Genomic DNA, 14,761 nt, shown 5'->3' with positions numbered 1-14,761 from the left:
GGATGTTTTGAAATTTCAGATTTGTGTTTTCTTGACTTCCGAGGACAGTTAGTATTTAACACTAGTTAGTATTAAAGGTTTTGTGAGTTCCACATCTATGAAGCTTAGTTTGATGCCTGGTACTTTGTGAAACTAGAGGAAAACCCCCTTCACTCCTAGGACTTAGGACTTCAACTTTTGTAAATCGACATGCAAACACACAATACTTAGAGAACATAGTTGCCTAAAACAGTACTTTGAAGATATTTTGAAAAAAAAATAACTTTTAAATCTGACATTTCTAGATTACTGACACAGAGACCATTTTGTGGCTGACGGTTGTGAAAGCTCATTTCTTTAAATACAAATGAACTTTCTCCATAAGTACTCCATATGCTTGTCTGTGTGCTTTTAAAGTGCAGTGGGACTTTCCAGTTACCAGGGCTATAAACTGAGGCGTGGGTGTTCAGAGAGCGATGGAGACTAGACTCCTTTGTAAAGAAATGTTTCAACTCTTAAGTAAATTCAGTATGCAAGTGACATCTACTGACACAAAATTCAGCCAGTGGAAATGTTAGTAGTGCTCAGGGCATGGGCCAGGTGCTTCCAGGTTCTTGGCCTCTTAGCCAAAGAATAAAAAGTAAGGATCCATACCGATTTGCAAAAGAAGATAATTTTATTTGGAGTAAAGTAGTTCGGATTAAAGAGGTACATTGTCAAGATTGATAGTGGACACAGGAGTTAGTGATTCTATGGGGCCTTAGGTGAGGAGGTGCTGGTTTCTAAGAGTTGTGGTTTAGATGTTTTTTTATTTTGATTGATGGATGATATTATATAATAATTTCTTATCCTACACGTGGCTCTTCCAATAATGCATCTGCTTTTATTCATATACATACCCAGTTATGCATAGGCATAAGATGATAAATAGGGGAGTCTCTCTGAAAGATTTTTGGAGGACAAGGTTTTGCTTTACTGGTGTATTAAGGTTCTCCAGAGTCACAACGTCACAACTTACGGAATGGATTTTTATATATATTGAAAGGACCAAGCAGATGCCATAACAGGCTGCTCAGTCTTCTCTCAGAGATCAGGCCTCAATTTCAGTTTCCTGAGACTTAAGCAAGCAGTTTCTGGGAGGGCCATGAACAAAAGACATAGTCCTTGCAGTAGCTCCCTTTCTGCATGTACTCTGACTGCTCAAGGTTCAGTCGATTGTTTACTGTCTGGAACCCCTCACCAACTTAGATCTATGTGCCTGGGTCACTGTGAACATGCAAGGTGCTGTGGGATGTTCTGTATGGCAAATGTGTTGCTAATTAGTCAATAAATAAAACACTGATTGGCCATTGGCTAGGCAGGAAGTGTAGGCGGGACAAGGAGGAGAAAAAAGCTGGGAAGTGGAAGGCTGAGTCAGAGAGACACTGCCAGCCGCCACGATGACAAACAGCATGTGAAGATGCCGGTAAGCCATGAGCCACGTGGCAAGGTATAGATTAATGGAAATGGATTAATTTAAGCTGTAAGAACAGTTAGCAAGAAGCCTGCCACGGCCATACAGTTTGCAACCAATATAAGTCTCTGTGTTTACTTGGTCGGGTCTGAGCGGCTGTGGGACTGGCAGGTGAGAGAGATTTGTCCTGACTGTGGGCCAGGCAGGAAAACTCTAGCTACAGCAAGGCCAGCCAGCCTCCATGGCAGCTCAAGGACAAAGCCTGGGACTTGTCCCGGACAGCCCCCAAAATGATAATTGTAACCCCCAACCAGTAAATTCAAAGGTTACATACCCTCACCCAATTAAAAGAGAGCAGAGACCTTCAAAAATAAAAATAAACCAATCCGAGTTGCACCCGTGCCAAACCCCCAATCACCCTGAAGGGCTTGCAGTTTTTGCCTTTAAATAGCTAGCCTCACAAAGAAAGAGCAACTCCTCCCTGCCTCACTGTATTGGGTGTAGGAACGAGTTCCCTGCCTAGGCTTGTATCTATAGAATAAACCTTGCTGTTGCATTCTGAACATCCTCGGTCTTTAGTGGTTTCTTTGGAGTCGTGATCTGGGCATAACGTGTGTGTGTATGTTTATATACATATAGATAGACACACACATACTTGGGATTTGTTAGAATGACTTATAGGCTGCAGTCCATCTAATCCAACAATGCCTGGCTGTGAGCAGAAAATCCAAGAATCCAGCAGTTGCTCGGTCCACAAGGCTGGGTATCTCAGCTGGTCTTCAGTATATGCTGGAATCCTGAAGTAGACTCCAATACTAGTGAAGGAATGGATGTGCTAGCAAGGTAAGGGCAAGCAGGCAAAGAGCAAAACCATCCTTCTATGTCCTTATATAGACTTCGAGCAGAAGGCATGACGGTGTCTTCCCGCCTCAAGATTTGGATTAAAGGTTGTGTCTTTCTGCCTTAAGATTCAGACTAGAAGTGGATTCACCCACTTCAAAGCAAGGAGAAAATCTCTCACAAGTGTGCCCTCCATTTCTGGATTGTAGATCATTCCAGAAAAAGTCAAGTTGACTATCAAGAATAGCCATCACACTGCATGCACCCAGAACCAGTTCAAGACAGATGGGCCCTTCTCTTCTTCACAGTCAGATACACTGGGAATAACTTAAAATGTTCAATTTGTTACCAGAAGTAGGAAATGTACATCATCGTTCAAAGACAGGAGTATGTGTAGCCCAATGTGGGTGTGCAGTGGAGGGTATGGTGGTTTGAATGAGGTGCCCCATCCCCATACTCTCTGGTATTTGAATACTTTTTCTTCACTTGGTGGCCTTGTTTGGGGAGGCTTATGAGGTGTGGCCTTGCTGAAGGAAATATGTCACTGGGGACAAGTTCCCCCGCCCCGCTCCCCCACCCCCACCCGGAGCTGAGGACCGAACCCAAGGCCTTGCACTTGCTAGGCAAGCACTCTACCACTGAGCTAAATCCCCAACCCCTTTTATTTTATTTTGCTTGGTAGGTTTTTTGTTTTGTTTTTTGGGACAGGATTTCAATATGTAGCTCTGGCTGTCCTGGAACTCAGTATGTGCACCAGTCTGGCCTCAAATCCACAGAGATCTGCCTGCCTCTGCCTCCCAATGCTGGAATTAAAGGCATGTACCACAATGCCAGCTTTGGGACAGGTTTTAAAACCTTAAAAGACTTGTGCAATTTGGAGTTCACTCTCTTTGCTTGCTGGTTGTGGTTTGACATGGGAGCTCTCAGCTGTGCCCGCTGCCCCATGCCACACTTCCTGGTTGTGATGGCGTGGAACTCGCCCTCTGGCACTATAAACCCTTCTTCAAGTTGATCTGCTCATGGTCTTTTATCACAGCAATAGAAAAGTTCTAATGCAGAGGAATTCCAAAGTGCTAGGTGCACTGTTCAGAGAGACGTGTGTATGTGTGTGTGTATAGAACACATAAGGAAAGGAACTAGGCTGAAAAGTACATTATTATCAGAGAGGTGGTGTGTATAACCCCAAAACAATTCTGGGTCCCAACCTAAACTCCCTCCTACGCTTGCCTAATGTTTCTAAAATTAACTACTTGTAGGGGACTGGACCTGCCTCAACTGAATCTGCCAGGCTGGGCTGACTCCCCAGGGGAGACCTTGCCTTGGAGGAGGTAGGAATGGGGGGCGGATTGGGGGGAAGGGCTGGGGAATGGGAGGAGGGAGGACAGGAGAATCTGTGGCTGATATGTAAAATTAAATTAAGTATAAAATTTAAAAAATTAGCTACTTATATATAACAAACACCATGTGTCACTCAAACCTACAATAAAAGAAAAAATACACATTGCTTTATTCTGTTATCACAGTCCAGAGCACCAACTCAAAGGTTAATTTTTTTTTTTAATGACAAGGGTTCTGTAATGTAATCGGCCAAACACTTGCATGGTTTTTCCTCCACTTGATGAAAGTGGCTTTCTGGGTGTGTTCTCATTTCCATCATAGCATCATTGCTAGAACCTCAAGAAGATGCCTTACCTAGCTTCTGCATTCGATTTTACATTTACATTGAGACAGAACTTTTAAAATTTTTCTTTGTGGTTTTACTATGCACGACCTCAACTATTTGGAAAAGTATTTCTGACTCTAAATGTCATAATAACATTGGCTTATTTTATTCACTTAGCACTTAGTTTTTCTGGGGTTTGCTTTCTGTGAAAGTGCACAAATGAGAATGTTCCCCCAAATGAGCTCTTGTTAAAGCTACTTTTGCTTACTTTAATGTTAATTACAAAGAGATGCTCTTTTCCAAAGACAATCTCTTTGTCTTAGGTCTTATATTGCTGTGATGAAACACTGTGACCAAAAGCAACCGGGGAGTGGGGGGGACCTTATTTCATCTCACAACTTGTAGTCTGTTATACAGAGATGTCAGGGCAGGAACAGATACAGAGACCAAGAAAGAGTGATATTCACTGGCTTGTTCCCCCATTACTTGCTCGGCCTGCTTTCTTATAGCACCCAGAACCACCAGCCCAGGGGTGGAACCACCCACAGTGAACTGGGCCCTTACATATCATTATCAATCAAGAAAATGCACCAAAGCCTTGCCCACAGGCCTATCTGGCGAGGGTATTTTCTCAGTTGATGTTCCCTCTTCCTAAGTGACTCTAGCTTGCTTCAAATTGACATAAAACTGGCCAGTGCATCCTTATTTGGTATAGATTACTTGGCAGAGTTTAGGAGGACAGCACTGTCCATTACAAGTTTTCATAATGGACAACAAATGCAGTCTGTGATGCTTATGAGGAAATATGTTGTTGTCTTCAGAAATAAATTCTGATTATTATCCACTAATACTGTGTTATCTTTGGTTTGGCTTCATTTCTTTACCAACAATTATTTTGTAATCTGTGTAATCTAAATATATAGGTAGGTAGTCCATTTTGGGGGGTCATGTTTGCTAAAATTCATTACCATAGGGTCTAATTAACACCAATTCCAATTAAATGAGTTATGTATGACACCATGGTTAATTTGTACACTCAAAAGATTATTCAACACGTACTTACTGACTTACCCCAATGTCTAAATTCTGTTACACATCAAGTTACTCAGCCAGTGCTTTCGAAGCTGACTTCTGGCATCCTGAGGCAGTCTGCTGACCCAAACAGCCATGGCAAATAGACCAGCCTACAACAAAGACCCTTAGGTCATTCTCATGGCCTAAAGTCTAATGCAAATAAAACTGGCTGCAGTTCTTTATGGACTAAAATGAATTTGTGACAAGACAGTATTCTGAAAATCAGATGTGTTCCCATTGTCATTTTTATTGTTAAATATCTTCTTTACCTGTAGAAGCTTTCTGTGTGCCTCAGAAGTAGTGAGTGGTTTTTGAAAATGGTATTGATCAATAATTCAACAACTTGAATAAAATAAATTTGTATTTTTGTCATGGCTGTCTAGAAGTACAGTGGCATGTAAAATTCAAATCATAATTTAAACTTTTTGCATCTTGCTTGAAATCTACACACACACACACACACACACACACACACACACACACACGATCTCTTAACACATAAAAAACTGATTTATTTTATAGGTGAAGATACTTATGAGTTCACTGAGGCTATGGAAAAGATGACTTTGGCTAGTAAAGACCCATTAAGCATCTGCTTTGTGCTTAAGTTTTAAATGCTGTCAGGACTACAGTGTAAATAAAGACTTTACCTGCAAGTAGGGTCCATTTAGAAAGACAACATATTTGTTATATGTCTATCCAGAAAATAAGTCCTAACAACTAACAGAAACAATTTGGTTTTTCAGATGATCTCTTGTGACCCAGGCTGGTCTTAAATCCACTGGATAGCTGAGGATGACCTTGCATGCCTGATCCTCCTGCCTCTACTTCCCAAGTGCTAGGTATAGATAGGTATGTACCACTAGACTGAGGATCAAATGCAGCTTTGTACATGCTAAGCAAGTACTACTCTATCAACACAAGCTACAGCCCCAGCCATAAAATAGGTTTTATGAGATTAAAAAAATAAGGGCTAAGCCACATTCAGTATGGGATTCACTTGGAATTATGGACGGGATTAGGAAAAAGGAAATAAACATGGGCGTAAGTTTTCAACAAACAAATGTGCTTTGTTCATGCTCCCTGGGGCAACAGGAAGAAGCGTGTTGGGAGTGAGAAACTGTTGTGAGGTAACTCCTCCAGAGAACACAAGGACTCTTACAGCCAGTGGAAAGTCTTCACTCGTTGGCCAGAGGGCTACATAGAAACTTGCCCAATCATGTAGCCTTACTGATCTTGGCTTTTTATGCACAAAAACCATATCCTGACTGACACACTTCAATTAGCAAGAACAGTTAACAGTAAAAGGTAGCAGGAGCCAAAAAGCAAGTTTAGTGCATTTAGGGGCTTGCCCAGAACTGTGGACTGTGATGGATGAGGTCTTTGTTCTCATTCTGGCAGCTGTTGGGGTCCACTGCAGGGCTCTTCAGTCAGAATGGTGCCTTGATGCCTCTAACATGCCATCAGCTGGGCTAAGGTCTGGGGACCTGTTACCAAAAAAAGTTCCATAGATAAATTAGTACAAGAAATTTTATAGTCTGAAATATTTAAAAAATTTCTCCCACAAGCAGTGGTGGCACACGCCTTTAATCCTAGCACTAGGGAGGCAGAGACAAGCAGATCTCTGTGAGTTCAAGGCCAGCCTGGTCTACAAAGCAAGTTCGAGGACTGTTACTTAAAGAAACCCTGTCCCCAAAAAAAGTTTCTTGCTTTATCAGCCTTTCTTGGTGATATATATAATTATGTGATAAATATAATTCAAGGAACTGTAAAGAAAACAACCATGAAAAGTCAAAAGTAAAATAGAAGGGAAGATAAGGGAAAAGAACAGTGGAAATTAATTATTTTTAAAGAAGAAGCCAAGTACACTGACTCACATATACATGTAAAGTGCATCGGGTGATTTTGTGTCATTGCCGATTCTGTTGGTTTCCCCCAAGCATCACAAAATAAAACAGTTTAATCTCACAGAATTCCGGAAGAGATCGGGACACAGGCTGGATTGTGACAGGTGCTCCACTCAGAGACAGTGGAAACTGGGGAGCTAGTGAATTGGATAGCATGAGATGACAGACTGGGAACCTTATTTGGTAGGTGAGTAAACCAGGAGGCAAGGCCGGGCGGTGATGGCGCACGCCTTGAATCCCAGCACTAAGGAGGCAGAGCCAGGTGGATCTCTGTGAGTTTGAGGACAAACAAACAAAACAAACAAGCAAACAAACAAACAAACAAAAACCAGGAGGCAATAAAGATGGCTGTAGTACAGGTATGATGCTACAGGGGCCCAATTCTGCCATCCAACTCTTCATCCATGCCTCAGCATCACAGAATGTTGAGTGTGCTCAGAAGTCATGGGGCAAAGGAGAAGGTGTGGGGCTTCCCTCTGGGGTCAAAGTTGTAATCAAGAAGATCCAGACTCTTCAATTCCCAGCACCCATAGAGCAGCTTATGCCCATCTGAAACTTCAGTCACAGGGAATCCAATGTCCTCTTCTGACCTCTGAGAGCCCTGCATGCATGTGGTGCACAGACATTCATGCAGGCAAAATATCCATACACACAAAAATGTTTAAATAAATGAATAAACAAAAATCACATTTATTATGTATGAATGTATTTATTGTGTGGACGACTTTTGGATGTCAGTTCTCTCCTTCCACCAGGAGGGTTCCAGGGATACAATTCAGGTCTGTAGGCTTAGTAACAACACCTTCACCCTTTGAGCCATCTCACCAGCCTGGGGAGGCTTTGGCCTCTTTCAGATGCGAAAATTTGTGTTCAGGACAAATTTCATCAAGATATTGGAGTACAGACGCTCTGAGTAATGAGCAGCCTAAAGTTACTTCTTGTGGCGGCTGGAAAATCAGCTGATTGCCTGGATTCCTGGGAGTTGGCAGGGAAAGGATCCATTTAAATGAGCCAGCCCTCCGTTTGTGATTTCCCTCTCTCCCACAGGCCCACTGGCCTTTCACTACCCACCAAGAGTGAAAGCAACAGAGAAGCCTCACCTGAGGCAGCCACCAGTTTTGGACTTCTCAGCCTCCAAAATCATGAACACAAAAATCTATGTCCTTTTTCAATTACTCAGTCTTGTGTATCCTGCTATCCAACAGAAGATGAGCTAGGACATGCGCAGAGTCAAGGCTCAAACCCAGGCTGAACACAGGCAGAAAGGAAGCTCTGTGGTAATCACATAAGGTCCTATTTTGCACCCATAGAGAAATTTATTTGCCCTAAATAGTTGCCTGATTAACTGAAAACACTTTAAGTGATTCTTAATTAGGTGGCTTGGCTTTTAATGAAGGGTTTTAGTAATGAACTTGATGAACACGTGGGAATGGTAGAAACAAAGAGTCTGAAAAGACTAATAAGCATCTTCAGCTTGTAAAGAATACAGGAGCAGTGATATCCCAGAGCCTATGCAGCGGGGCTGGCCTCCTTGTTGTGGCACATGTGTGCAAACACTAATGATGATGGTGGTGGTGGTGATGGTATTTAGGGTGGTGGTGATAATGGTAGTGATGACAATGGTGATGGTGGTGGTGGTGATGATGGTGGTGGTGATGGTAATTATGGTGGTAGTGGTGGTGGTAATTATGGTGGTGGTGATGGTGATGATCATGGTGGTGATGGTAATTATGGTGGTGGTGGTGATGATGGTGATGGTGATTATGGTGATGGTGATAATGGTAGTGATGATAATGGTGACGGTGGTGGTGGTGGTGATGATGGTGGTGATGGTGATGATGATGGTGGTGGTGGTGGTTGTGATGGTAGTGATGGCTATGGTGATGATGCTGGTGGTGTTGATGCTGGTGGTGGTAATACTTTTAAGGAACTTTAAGCATAAAACTTTTGTTTCAAAAGAACTATAAATTCAAAATGATGTCTCAGGCAGGCAAAGAGTCACATTTCTGTCACATGTCTGGTCTCTCTCATCATTTATTCCTCTATTCTTAAAAGAAAAAAGAACCCCATCTCATCCGATTTCCTTTAGAGACAAATTGAACAGGAGGTAACACTTAAGCAAAGCAAAGTTTTCATTTATCCTGTAGCTGGTCTGGAAAATTGATATTAGCCAGAAAATCAACATTAGAAGCAGCACGCAGCTGGTAGAGAGAGCATTTACCTTTCAAGCATAGCTCATTCTGAAATTGGAGTCAAAAGAAAAATTAATTGAGCAAAACATCACCTGGTGGTAGCTGAAAATTCTTTAAAAGTGAAGGGAACATTGGCTCTTGGGAGAAACTTGGGAGTCAGTGCAATATCAATCTATTTTATTAGGTAGATATATTTAGTATTAAAATACTGAAGGGCTCGGTTTACTGGTGTGCAGTTTAGGAGGTGGCTATGACTGGCTGGCCAGTTGTAATCCTGAGGCACAAATGTTCGCCCTTCACTCCTTTGTACCTGCTCCAGGTCAGTGAGTGGGGCTGTGTTAGGTTCACGTCTGCTGCAGTGTCAAAATACCCCAACAAAAGCCACTTGGGAGAAAGCATCCAAAAGGTTTAGTTCTTAATTCCGGGTTGCCTTCCATCATAGCAGGGAAGCCAGGCATCAGGAACTTAAAAAGTCAAGTTACATCCACAGTAAAGAACAGAGAGAGAAAAGCTTGGGTGCTGCTCAGCATCCTTTCTCCACTCTCACACAACCCAAGGCCAGATCGGGGGAAGGTGCCACGCCCAGTGGACGGGGTCTTCCTTCAGCAGTTAAGGTAATCAAAACTGTCTCTCGCAGATGCAGCTACAGGCCAATCTGCTCTAGACAATCCCTCCCTGAGACTCTGCCCAGGTGATCCTAGAATCTGTCAGGTTGATAATTAAAACCAGCCACCACAGTGGTCAATGAGATTTGTGCAGGCTCTCTATTTTGAAACCCAGAATAACAGGGTTCCAAAGTTTTAGAATTTCAGAATTAAACTATGGTGATCATTTGCTGCATTAGGAATACCAGTGTCGAGCCGGGCGATGGTGGCACACGCCTTTAATCCCAGCACTCGGGAGGCAGAGCCAGGCGGATCTCTGTGAGTTCGAGGCCAGCCTGGTCTACAAAGTAAGTTCCAGGAAAGGCGCAAAACTACAGAGAAACCCTGTCTCAAAAAACCAAAAAAAAAAAAAAAAAAAAAAAGGAATACCAGTGTTCCACAGAACCTCTCCCTGAACAGTCTCAGGTACCACTCTACTCTTCTCAGACCCAAACCCATGCCCCCATCTTCCAGAAGGTGCTGGCTCTACCTATTCACGGGAACAGAGAAGCCACCTGATAGATCTGACTCAACTCCCCACCACCTCCCCTCCCCTTCCTGTACATGACCATCTCTCTGGACCCATCTTCTCCCTGCTGCCAGGACAGAGGAGATTTCTTTTTCTGTCGAAGCTGGAGTCCTGTGTTTCTACCTGCTTCAGGTATCTTCCTGAAGCGCCAGGTTCCTCTACCTTTCTCCTTCTCTCCTACTGACCCATTTGAAAGTTGGTAAGTACCGGGATGTAGGCCCCATCTTAGAAACATAAACTCCCATGACTCGCTCTGGGGATGCCCTGTTGCCTTGACTGCCAGGCTTCTTTGAAAAGGCTGTCTACTCTTGCTGTCTCCAAATCTTTATCTTTACTCCTTAACCCAGTGATACCTGCATGTTGCAAGGCTCTTGGCAGGATTTACCTTGGGTCATTTATCCTTCCTGTAATCCTTGTGCCTCATGACATCCCATTCCCCTGGTTTCCCTACCACATACCTTCTTCGAAGTTCCCACTTCCTCCAGAGGCCTTTAAACATTGGTGTGCTTTACTCTGGTACGGTCTCCGGGTATAAGTACCTGGGTGGTCTGAGAGTCTATGAGCTGTTAGTGCTTTCGGCGTAAACAATTACCTCACTGTTGCTTAAAACATTTAGTACATTCTTTTGACAGCCATTCAAGTCTACTTTGTTGCAAAATGGAATTGGGATAAGTCTTCCAAACCAAGAACTCAGCCGCTATATTACATTGACTCTCCGGGAATTGCCTGGTAATCTGTAGAACGAATGTGAGAATCAGCTTTCATTTCTCTCTCCTATTTTGCATCTGAGGAAACAAAAACCCTCCCAAGGTCACGGTGTTAGAAAGTAACAGAGCTGGGATTCTTTTTGTTTTTTCCCTTATTTTTTTAAACATAATTTCTTTGGGAATTTCACATCATGTACCCCTATTCCGCTCACCTCCCAGTCCCCCCACATCCTCTCCTCCCCCTTGCAGCAGCCCCCCAACAAAAATTTTTTAAAAAATCAATCAAACCAAACCAACCAAACAAAAACAGAAAACAAAGGAAGAAAAACAACAAGAAACGCTCTTCCTTCCTCCATCCCTCCCTCCTCTCCACCACCTCTGCATCCGTCCTGGAGGCTCTGGGAGCCGCGGTGTGTCACACAGTGCACGCTTTTTGTCCTGTCAGCTTTCCTAGCAAATGTTCATTGCAATGAGTCACTGGTTCGGTTCAAGGCCTCTGGTTTCTGGTTCACCATCCTCACTGGATCCTCACCAAACTCTGCTCCGATACCCCGCTGCCACCCCCATCAGACACTAACAGTTTTCTAGGGCATGACTTACAGAAGCCATATTGGAAACAGTCTGGAACAAATGAGTTATCCCGTAAGATGTCAATAAAAACAGACAGTTCAAAGCCCATGTTAAGGAAAGTAGCAATGAGAGGCTGGAGCACTCAGGTTAAGAGCACTGCCTGCTCTTCCAGAGGATGGGGTTTGGTGGACCGGCTCTCAACCTTCTGGAACTCCAGTTCCGGGAGATCACGTGCCCTCTTCTGGTCCCTGCAGCACCAGGCATACATGGGGTTCACATATTTGTAACAAAATACCCACACACATGTAAAAATTAATGCTAATAATTAAATAAATTTAAAGTAGCGATGAGCAGCTGGCCTTCTCGGTCTCCAAACACTGAGAAATGAGCTTGGAGGCTTACTCAAGGGTGTCCCATAAACCACTGAAAGGAGACGCTGCAGAATGGGACATAGCAAGGCCAACTTCCAGGCTGGGAGAGGATCTTGCAGAAATCTGGGGGCCTAAGTGTCACATGTGTAACCCTATTCCTCAGTTCCACTGGGGCCAACATGACTGATGGCAGGCAGCAGATAGAGATGTGGAAATGGCCACATGGCTAATTTCCTGTTTTCTGATGTAAAAAGATTCAGTGATTGTTACAAAGCTCCTACAAATTCCCGGGTTTGGAGCACTGTCCCAACACAGGATCGCACAAAGTGAAACAGAAGTGGATAAGAGAACCCCTGAGACAGAAACATACCGGATTCACTGGAGCTGTGCCCCTCTCCAGGGAGGCAGGGAGTATAGTCAAAATGTCCTGCACTCCCTCCACAGGCATGGGCATGCTGAAAGACAGGAGCCTGCAGGAACCTTAGAGTCAGGAGAGTGCGGACTCAGCCTTGAGCTCACAAGCAGGTGCTCAGGTAGGAGTCACCAAGAGCACCAAGGCTTGTACATATATCAGAGGCTGGAGGGCTCCAGGCCATATGAGGGAAAGATCACAGGCGATTCCAGCAAGGGCACACAGGACAGGATCACAACAGAGAGGCTAGGGCATCCTTCCCCACGGCCATTATATTATTTGAGCCAAAAATGTTTGTTTCTTGCAAAGAAAAGCAGGATGAATGGGAAGCAAACACCCTGGAAGATGGAGCGCTTCTGCCGCAGAAACATGGTGAGCTTAGTTCAGGAGACATGGTAAGACTGGAGTTCAAGAGAACCTGGGAGAGAGGGAGGGAAGACTCTGGGCATGGAACTAAGAGGTCTTGGGAAAGATGCCATTGGCACATCTCTAGAGCTCTGTTTTTCTGCCTTGAAGTGACCAGACACAGCAAGCCCAGCAGCAACTATTATAGTGATATTTTAATTGTACTAAAATGTGATTTGTATGTTAATAAAGTTGCCTGGGGGTCAGAGCTATTAGAGCCATAGCAAAAGCTGGGCGGTGGTGGTGCACGCCTTTAATCCCAGCACTTGGTAGGCAGAGCTAGGTAGATCTCTGTGTGTTCAAGGACACAGCCAGCATTGGAGACACACGCCTTTAATCTCAATACCAACCATAGAAGACCTGGAGGTCTGTACAGACAGGCAGTGACAAGGCAGTCATGTGGTTGGGTTTACAACCAATGAGAAGGCAGAACAGAAAGTCTATATAAAGACAAAAACACAGGAAGTAGGTCTCTTGGCTGAAGAGGCTGACTGCAGCAGATGGGTAAGGCTCTTAGCTCTGATCTCTTGGCTTTCTTCTTTGCATTGGTTCTGTGTTTCTTATTTAATAAGACGGTTGGTTACATCAACAAACTATCCTAGACCCATTTAGGAAAATAAAGCTGCTTTTTTCTTTCCCTGAAAAAATAAAAATGCTGAAAAGAAGCACCTGAAGGGAAGAGGACGTGCTGGCTTACAGTCTGAGGTGGCACAGGCCATTAGGGCTCAGAAGGCAGGTGACTGAAGCTTGAGGCAGGTGACCACACGGTGTCTACAGTCGGGAAGCAGACAGATAGAGAGATAGGGGTGCTCAGCTCGCTTCCTCTTACACATGCTAGGACTTCATCCTGATGGTGCCACCCACATTCAGGATGAGTCTACCCTTGTCAGCTAAACCCTTCTGGAAATGCCCTCAAAGACACACCCAGAGCTGTTTCCATGGTGGGTCTAGACCCAGTCAAGCAGACAATGAAAATAAACTATCACATAGTTTTTATTTCTTTGTTTATTTGTAACTTTATTTAATTTATTCTTTTATTCATTCATTTATTTACTAACTTATTTATTTATTTTTAAGTAAGTTTCTCTCTACATAGTCTGACTGTCCTGGAATTTACTATGTAGACTACACTAGCCTCAAACTCACAACTCGCCTCCTTAGTGCTGGGATTAAAGGCGTGGGTCACTGCACCTGGCTTGGCTTAGTTTTTATTTCTAAGTAAAGAAATAGTTTATTTCTAAGGAAGATGGTAGTATGAAAGTGTATACTTTGGGGGGGGGAGTAAGAGATCATGGTAGTTTTACTAAAGATTAAAAGTAAGTTCATCTGAAGCGCTGATCTGACAGTTTGTCTTTGCTGACTCTTCTAAGTGTAACCAAACAACTCAGGGTGTAAGTAGGGAGTTCATTCTTCTCCAGAGTCCACTGCATCCAGCCTCAGGCATGCATGGGCTTCAGCAACCTGTTCTTGTCATCCCAAGCCCTTCGAAGGAGACACACACACAGCCACAGACTAAATTCTGCCCCCCGAATAAATGAGGCAGTAGCTGTTGGGCAGGTCCTAGGAGAGTTTTCAAATGACATCTGTATTTGTTTTCTGAGACTGTCATAAGAAAAGTACCACAACTGGGTGACTTAAATAACAGGTACTTATTGTTCCAAATTTCTGAAGGCTGAAAGTGTGAAACTGGGAGCTGGAGAGTTATCTCAGGAGTTAAGAACACTTGCTGCTTTCCCAGAGGACCTGGGTTCAACTCCCAGCACTCACATGACAACTCCCAACTGTCGACTACTCTACTTCCAGAAGATCCAACACCCTCTTCTGGCTTCTGAGGGCACTACATGCATGGTATGTAGACATACAAGCAGACAAAACACCCATACACATAAAATAAAAAATAAACCTTTAAAAAATGTGAAATCACAGTGTTGGCTGAGGTGGCTCCTCCTTAAGGGCTGACCTGTGCCCAGTCATCCTCATGTTCATACTGTGTTATTTCCATGTCCAGATTCCTC

Source organism: Peromyscus californicus, unplaced genomic scaffold, assembly GCF_007827085.1.
Source record: "Peromyscus californicus insignis strain IS unplaced genomic scaffold, ASM782708v3 Scaffold_7__1_contigs__length_154581171, whole genome shotgun sequence".
NCBI classification, from domain to species: Eukaryota; Metazoa; Chordata; class Mammalia; order Rodentia; family Cricetidae; genus Peromyscus; species Peromyscus californicus.
The sequence above is the reverse complement of the archived record's forward strand: the minus strand, read 5'-3'. Positions refer to the sequence as shown.